General features: G+C 35.3%; 1 long non-coding RNA gene across 1 annotated transcript; it reads left to right on the forward strand.

Moving 5' to 3' along the window:
- The first annotated feature begins 495 nt into the window (after positions 1-495).
- Positions 496-3,463, forward strand: LOC147032072 (uncharacterized). Its single transcript, XR_015055025.1, has 2 exons — positions 496-1,728; positions 1,826-3,463. It is a non-coding gene; the product is annotated as an uncharacterized LOC147032072 (long non-coding RNA).
- The last annotated feature ends 5,824 nt before the right edge of the window (positions 3,464-9,287 follow it).

The raw sequence follows: 9,287 nt of genomic DNA on the forward strand, positions 1-9,287 counted from the left end.
GACTCCCGCCCAAGGGACCCCGGGGTCAGAGTAAAGTGAGTTAGGTGGTTAGTCAAATTGAAAAATGGAAGTCGTTTTGTTGTTGGTGGGGAAGTAGGCTCGAAACCCGTTTGGAGGGGTGCAGGAGCCCTGTTGACGGGCTGGGAGCGTGGCTGCGAAAAGTGAGTATCGCTGAGTGGGTACCCCGGGCACCAGGCTAGTCGGCCGTGGTAGGCCAAGGGCCCATGGGGGGCCGGGATAGCGTAGTGGGCACGGGTGCGCCTGCTTGGTGCGGGGGCCCGGGGCGCCATTAGCCGCGTGGGCAGTGTTGTGGGCATGGGTGACCCTCGGAAAGGGGCCTGGGAAGCCAGCCTGCCACGTGTGCGTTTCAGGGGAGGTGCCATAGGGGGCACTCCCCGGTGTTAGGGAGCTGGTAGGCTCGGAGGCAGTGTAGTGCCCGGGGGTGCCATAGCGGGAGATTCGGCAGAGGGTCGTGCCTGCCAAAGGGAGCCACGTGAGTAGGGTAAGAATACTGATTCTGGCTCACTTTTCCCCATGTAAATGAATGGGGGATTTTCAGCGATTCATATTTTTTTTCCCTAAAAATAAATCCCCTTTTTATCCCAAGGTATATTTATTTGTCTCCCCTTTTAACTTGGAGGTTGAACCTCATTGAATTGAACACCTGGGGGTTGAACAGCTCACTCATTGAACCTATAAAGATTTGTTCATTCTCAAATTCCTTCAATAGTTTAATTTTCTTTGCACAATAATCCCCATCTAAAATATTGACAAACAAAACATTTGAATCTTTATATTTTTGAAGATACCCCATTTGTGCCATTACGAAATGATAAACTTCTCTTAATGCTCTTGTTTGACCACCTCCTGAGCCACAGGTTATTTTTTGTTAAGCCCCGCCCACTTTTCTTTAAGCCCCGCCCACTTTTGTTAAGCCCCGCCCACTTTCCACAAGGTATTCAATAAGCCCCGCCCACTTTTCTTTAAGCCCCGCCCACTTTTGTTAAGCCCCGCCCACTTTCCACAAGGTATTCAATAAGCCCCGCCCACTTTTGCTAAGCCCCGCCCACTTTTGCTAAGCTCCGCCCACTTTTCATGAGGTATTTTTTCTAAGCCACGCCCACTTTTCCTAAGCCCCGCCCACTTTTGCTAAGCCCCGCCCACTCTTACATCATTTCCAGTTCATCTCTGACTCACAAAGAAATCACTAGAAAATTACAGGATGTTATGGTTTTGAAAAATTTCCCAATGAAGGCTTGCCTAGGCTTGCCCAGGGAATTTCCAAAGGAAACCACACCCACCAGTCTTTCTCTATAAAAGCTTCAAACCCAGGCTCCATTTTAAACATTTGTTTTTGCTGGCAATGGTGTTCTGTGTGCTTGTCTCGAACTGTCTGTCTTCTATGGAACTAAACCTTCAAGTTGATGAACTGGATTCAAACCTCTTATCTATTGAGGTAAGATTTTTATTTTCCTATTTTCAAACTTTGATTGAAGCATACTCATTTAATAATTAAATAACTTAATTAATACATTATTATTTTCTCTCACAGGAAATTGTGTCTGAAATACGAAATGAAAATACTGCTTTTGCTACAACTTGGGGGAAATTGTTGGCTTGGTTGAAGACCTTGAGTGGGATGACTTTGGTGTTCCTTGGAACTCTCTGTCTTCTATGGAACTAAACCTTCAAGTTGATGAACTGGATTCAAACCTCTTATCTATTGAGGTAAGATTTTTTATTTTCCTATTTTCAAACTTTGATTGAAGCATACTCATTTAATAATTAAATAACTTAATTAATACATTATTATTTTCTCTCACAGGAAATTGTGTCTGAAATACGAAATGAAAATACTGCTTTTGCTACAACTTGGGGCGAAATTGTTGGCTTGGTTGAAGACCTTATGAGCGACCAAGACCCACAGAACGAGTTGGTCCTTGATGACCCAACCAAAGAGTTATACCTTGGAGACCAGCAAAATCCTGAAAAAGAGTTTTACAGCAATAGTACTCATTGTGAGTTATCAAGACAATACCCACTGAACAAGTTATACCTTGATGAGCCAGAATACAAGTTTTACCTTGGAGACTCACAAATTTTGAAAAAATCAAGAAATGAGTTCTGCCTTGATGGTTTAAATAACTACCTTGGAGACTCAGGAAAAGGGTTCTGCCAAGATGGTTCTAAATATGGGGCCTACCTTGGAGACTCACAAATTTTGAAAAAATCAGTAAATGAGTTCTGCCTTGATGGTTTAAATAACTACCTTGGAGACTCAGGAAAAGGGTTCTGCCAAGATGGTTCTAAATATGGGTCCTACCTTGGAGACTCACAAATTTTGAAAAAATCAGTAAATGAGTTCTGCCTTGATGGTTTAAATAACTACCTTGGAGACTCGGGAAAAGGGTTCTGCCAAGATGGTTCTAAATATGGGGCCTACCTTGGAGACTCACAAATTTTGAAAAAATCAGTAAATGAGTTATCCTTAAGAGACTTTGTAAGTTGGTTTTACTTTGAATACTTGAAATGTGGGTTCTGGATTGATAACTCACAATGTGATACATATCTTGGAAACTCAACGGGAATGTGGTTATACCTTGAAGACTTGGAAAGTTGGGTTTATGTTGGACACTTGAAACTTTTTTGGGGGCTTTTATTTATTTATTTATTTATTATTATTATTATTTTATTTATTTATATTTTGGAGACTTTTGGAGTTGCTATCACTCTTTGGGATCTAAACCTATCAAGAAAGTTCTTACTCCCTCTTTCTATGTCATCAAACCTGAAAGCCTTAAAAGACAGAATTGGAAGAAGAAAAAAAAAACGTAAAAATATATATATATATAGATGGAAATCTCATTTTGAAAAAGACATTGTGTTGGGCGAGGATTGAGTTGGGGTTGAGATTTTGAATGTGAGGGTTGGGGTTGAGATTTTGAATGTGAGGGTTGGGACACACACACATACACATCAACAAACAAAAGTTAAGCCTTGACTATTCAGTTGAGGATTCTGTGTTTGGGGTTCACAGATGTAAGAACGTCCACCCCTTGACACACATTATATACTGTTATACACCTCGGACTTGGCCCTCGAGTGTCCACAAAGGTGTATTATCTGCTTAGTTTTGTCTTTTGTAATTCCTGTGAATAAAATGAACCTAAAATCTCTTCCCCTTCCAAATCATATATTTTATAAGTCCAAGGAACTGTATCTATTACATCAACAATTTTAAAAAGTTCTTTCGTCCATCGTTCAGTAAAACCCTTTTCAAAATGAGATTTCCACCTATATATTCTTACGATATCACCAACTTTGAACTTAGGTTTTCTGACATTAATCTCTTTCATATTTTAATTTTGTAAATGTTTCTGATGGCTTCATATTCGTTGACGTGTGAATCGTGTCATTATACTTATCCACAATATCCTGAATAAAAGATAACCATTGTTGTGAACCGAGTTGTGTGAATTTTTTATATAGTCTCTCTTTTAAGGTATGATTAAAACGTTCAACAACAACTGCCTTCCCTTCATTAAAGGTACTGTATAATGTAATACTGTTATTTTTTAGAAGATTCATAAATGTCTTGTTATAAAAACTCTCTACCCTCATCAGTCCACAATTTCTTAGGTTTTCTCTTACTTTTATTAAATATCTGTTGAAAAGCTAACATAAGAGTATTACCTGTTTTGTTTTTTAAAGGGACAACCCACGCATATCTACTCCTCAAATCAATAACGGTTAAAGCATACTTGTACCCCTTATCATTATTGAGTTCAATCAAATCAGCAGACCAGATATAATCAACTTCCTTGGAATAAACTTTCCTTCTCTGAAACTTTGTGAATATTGGTTTATGTAATTCATCAGCTAATTGCTCTTCAGTCTTAATGGCATCATTAGAGCCTATAAGTTTTTTGAATTTCCAAGTCCAAGTTTCAATTTAGCACTAATCATCTTCTTCACGATGAACCTATCAACTTTTTCTCTCAAGGTTGGATTTTGTATCAGAGACAAATTATACAACATTTCTCTATCGGCTTCATGCTTTTCTTCCAACGTTGTGGTATTCCCATAATCAATATCGTGTCTCATGCACACTTCATCAACTCTATTGATTGGTTTACTCCAGGATTTAGGATTGTCTGCCTCATCTAATCTTTTATCCAAGTTTGTGCCTGGACCACAGAAAGAATACCCTGGAAGATGTAATTCCCCTGGTATTCCAGTAGTTGTAAATTTACTTCCTGATAAAAACTTTTGTATATCTCCTCCGAGTTTGTGTTTGGAGATAAATTGATTTTTTTGAACCACACACCGAACATATACCTTTTTGTATAACCCTGTTATTTTTACTTTTAATATATGAAATATTTTTAGTATTAGTTTTCTTTTTACATTTGAGACAATAACTCATTTATTTATGAGAAAAATTTCTGCAGAGTGCAAAAACCTTTTTAGTTTCCAACATGCACATTTGAATCTTAATTTTTAAAACATAAAGAATCCTTAGAAATGCCTTCACTCTCTCCTCCATTTATTTAAGAAAAAACTTGAATTAAAATGAATAGCCTGACGATGCTAATAGTTTTGTTGAAAGTATTGCAAATAGACTTGTTAATTCTTTGTATTCCTCCTTGGTGGGTTGAGTTATTTTCTGTAATACCTCTATTCTTTTTTGAATCTCACTGGTTTCCATACTATAATATTTATTTATTCTCTCTCTTTCCTCCCTCTCCTCCCTCTCTCTCTTCTCTTTTTCCTCCTTCTCTTTCTTCTCCCTCTCCTCCCTCTCTCTCTTCTCTTTTTCCTCCTTCTCTTTCTTCTCTCTTTCCTCCTTCTCTCTCTTCTCTCTTTCCTCCCTCTCTCTATTCTCCCTCTCTCTATTCTCTCTTTCCTCCTTCTCTCTCTCCTCCTTCTCCTTTTCCTCCTCTTCCCTCTCTTCTTCAACTCCTTCCTCATCCCTTACTATCCTTGAATCGTTTACACCCCATAGAATATTATACATATATTCATCAGGATTTCTTGTTATTCCTGTATCCAAAATAATTTTTTTTTACAACAGGAAACCAATAAAATTTCTTTTGAATTTCTAAAAGAGCCTTACCTTTTCTTAACCTTATAATTTTTTCATTATTTAACATTCTAATTAAATCTAAAGTTGTCGGTTTATCAACATCAGCATAATGCCAATCTTTTATTGAAAATACCTCATTCTTATGTTGTAGAACATATTTATTAAAATACCGAATACCCTTTTCTTGAAGGTATGCTTGAACACAGAAATGATAATTTTCTTGAAGCCTTCTTGCTGTCATTTATGTATTAGAAATATATGTTAGAATAATATTATGGCACGAAACACCTCCCCATCTTCCCATAGTTAAATCATTTTGTATTTCCTTACTTATTATATATAATCCTGTTTTTTCTGTTTTCATGAGATAAACAAGGGCAAAACCATTATTATATTTACCCTTATTAAATTCTTTTTTATTTGTTGTTTACTAATCGTGGCTCCACAAAACTCATTCTCGATACCAAGTGGATAATATTCTTCCTTACGAGACTGATTTAATTGTTCCAGGTCTTCGAGGTTAATTTTAAATGACCAATTATACCCTAAATCATTCATATCATACCCCCATTGTTCTATTCTCATACAAACGATACGCCCTTCTTTATAAAAATTTATTTTAATTTGAACTGTGAATTCTGTATGACCTGGAGATAATATCAACACTTCTGTATCTTTAGAATACACAGCCGTTTTATTTAAGTATATATATTGTGATAAATCGCTTAATCTCACCAAGTCATTCGCGTCAGTCGGGCTTGGATAATTTTTTAATTTATAAGCATTTTTCATGTTAATATTTTTGTTTATATTATATTTATGTCGTTCAGCCTGTGCCTTTGTGTAATAATTTGATAAATCAATATCCAGTTCTTGAGATACACCAAAGATAGAACCATCTTTACCAACATAAGTCATTTATATTAGATTAAAAATAATATCATAAAATTTTTTTATTTTTGTTGAGTTGAAATAACACATATAGACATAATTTACCACAACACTTGGAATTTAATTCTTGGACTTGAAATGTTTGATAAACACCATTCTGTAAGAATTTTATGACTTCAACAGGTGGTGGAAGACCAAAACTATCAAAATAATATTTGTCTTGACTATTAAAAATACAAACCCAATGAGAACCGTTCCCATCATTATCTTCTAAGTTCATAATAATATTCTTTGTATGTTTTGACACATTTGTTAATTCATCTCTCATACAAATAACCACATTATGAATTTTTAATTTCTTACAATATTTGACAAGTTGTAAATTTGATGTTGTATTCTTTCCAAATTCTTTCAACCACTCATCAATGCTCATTTATTTATTAGAAAGATATAATCCATTACCTCTTTTCGTTAATTTTACACCTGCTTGTGCTATAGAAGAAAGCATATCTCCAACTAACAATCTCGCTTTATCAGGCAGACCTTCAAGTTTTTCAGCAAAATCTACAATTACACCACTTCCACTAATTTGTTTCTCCAACTCTTTGTTATGTCTTTCCAATTATTTTTGAGCCTGGAGTTGAGCCTTCCTTTCGTTGGCAGTTTTGACCGCTGTTGAAATACCACCTGTCAATGCTCCAACCGCACTTAAACCAGCAAATAAAGGAATTAGAAATGGGAGAAATCCTCCACTCGTCTCTCTTATTGAATATTTTTTCAACATTGGTTTTGTCATTTTAATTTTAAGTGAGCCAGTGTCATTCAAGATTTTAACCTGTTCTCTTGTGAGCAAAACATCAATTCTTACTGCTCCTTTTCTCTGAATTGTATTAACGTTAATCGTACAAGGCTTTTGATTTTGAACACAAGATGATAGTTTATGAAGATTGATTTGATTAACATATACCCCAGTTGGTACTTTACCACTCATTTATTTAACAAAAAATTATGTGAGACTAATCATCACACCATTATCTGTATTAATCTGCAATTCTGTTTCTTCCAAAAGCAAACAATATGTATCAACTTCTTCACTCTCTCCTCTTTCAATGTATAGGGAAGTATCCACTCGATTAGACTTTATAGTTTCTTTTTGAGCGCTCAGGTCAAACGTATAGATTGTATACAAACTTTTAAATGCTGTCATATCCAAAATAGGTTCTTTATTTCCATTACTTTCACACACCTTTTGGTAAGACTTGTATGCTTCAGCAAAATCATTTTTTTCCCAATTAATTTCCAATCTATCTCGTGGATAAAATGTTCCATCTAGAGAAACGCCTTAGCATTTTTTCACCTTAGCATTATCACTCAATGCATTATTCTTATCAGTCGCAGTATCACCATCTGGCTTTTTTAAAATCATCCACAGATATCGTGGCTTTCCTTCCAGAACACCCAAATTCCACGTGTAAGTAGTTTGATTGAGTTTAACGTGTTGACATCTTCTTTTGAGGTATGATACACTGAGTGGTTTCTTTGAGTTAAGTCTTCGATTCAACATCTCTTCTGTTTTAAGATTAGGAGTATATTCACTGATATACCAACTCATCTCCTCAATTACAAATTTATTCTGATCACCAAAAGCATTACCAACACCAAAAAGCAATCTATTTTCATTATCATTCCTTTGTAGTTGAAATCTAATTTTAAGACCATACAGAACTTTATCATAATCACAAAATCCAAATATACCTTTAAGAGGAACTGCCACAGTAAAACTATTTTCTGCTTTTGTATCATCATTATACATTCCTTTCCTTTGAATATATCCAGGGTCTGTGTTTGTTCCCGTTGACATATCAGGAATAAAACCTTCGACAGACCCCTTTCCCATTCTATCACTGAATGTATAGAGTGTAAATTTCATCATTTCAGATACAGCAGAGACATAATCAACCGCTTCAACTTCTTGTGTTCCAATATACAATCGCACACTATCAAACATTTTCCAGAAGAAATCATTTACAAGTGTAGCGTTTGTGTTATTCCCAGCCTTAGTGAATTTAAATTTACACAACAAGAAACTTTCGGAGAGATTCAAATAGGTTTGTTGATTATTTATTTCAAAACTTTTTGTACCATTTGTATTCCAGTCTGTTCCAGTTATTGCATTTACCTTGAAGTAATCTTCTTTTTAGTGGAGTTTGAGATAATAATAGTATCATCCAAATCATAGATACTATCAATTGCTTCCATACTTGTATTTATTTAGGAAAAAGATGTTAAAACTTTTGAAACCCTGATCCAAGTATTTGAATTATTTTCTGTCGTTCTTGGGGGACAACTGAGTTTTACCTTTCTTAATTTCTTTTATTGCTTGTAATTTATGAGATTCTTTCTGAGCATCTTTTATACTCTTTACAGCACCTGCTACATTTCCCACAGCAGAAGCAGTTGAACCAATTAGGTCTTTATGTTTAAGAATAGTTGAACCAATACCCATGAGAGTATCAATTATCCCATCTCCTCTAAATTGATGTCCAACACCCCTTTGTCTCTTAGGTTTATAGTATCCTCTACCAAGATACATACCTTCACCCTTGTAGTACGGGAAAGGAACATCCCATCCCCTGTAATTATTTTATATTTTCCCAACTCGTGCTTCCTCACAATAACCATCGTATTTATTTATTGAAAAACTTCACGTAGGTGAATTCTGATGGATATAACTTCTCCATTAAAGAAATCACACGATTATCTTGGTCGGTTATCCTAAAATTTACTCTGTGTATGGTTTTTCCTGACACAGGTAGATAAACCAAATTTTAGGCTCCATATTGAATTTATAACCAATTGGGGTTGAGTATGCGCTGAATGAAAATATTGTATTTGTTTTTAATCCATCATTATAAGCACCATCAATCAAATCACAGTGAATTAACACCGAATTTATTCCTGAGGATATTTGAATGACATTATCACTGTAAAACGTCCCATTAGTTTCAATCTTTTTGAGGAGAAACCTAATAACTCTCTAAATGAATTATCAATTGTGAAATCAACCTTGTAGTTATTTTTAACTTTAATCGTTGATTTTGAAGTATGTTTTTGAATGTTTATAACAATATTTTTTGGTTCATCACCCTGTTCTTTCATAAGACGAGCAATTTCGGAAGATATTTGAGAAATCTCGTATGCTCCGGGTGAGACTGTTATCGTTTTGTATCCACTTCCCGGATTATAACTAAACTTGTCATTTTTCTCGGTTATATTAAATAAGGTATTATAAGTCTCCATGGACAATAAA

The sequence above is a fragment of the Eptatretus burgeri genome, chromosome 2 (genome assembly GCF_056783735.1).
Source record: "Eptatretus burgeri isolate ZD-2024b chromosome 2, Ebu_testis_v1, whole genome shotgun sequence".
Classification (NCBI taxonomy): domain Eukaryota; kingdom Metazoa; phylum Chordata; class Myxini; order Myxiniformes; family Myxinidae; genus Eptatretus; species Eptatretus burgeri.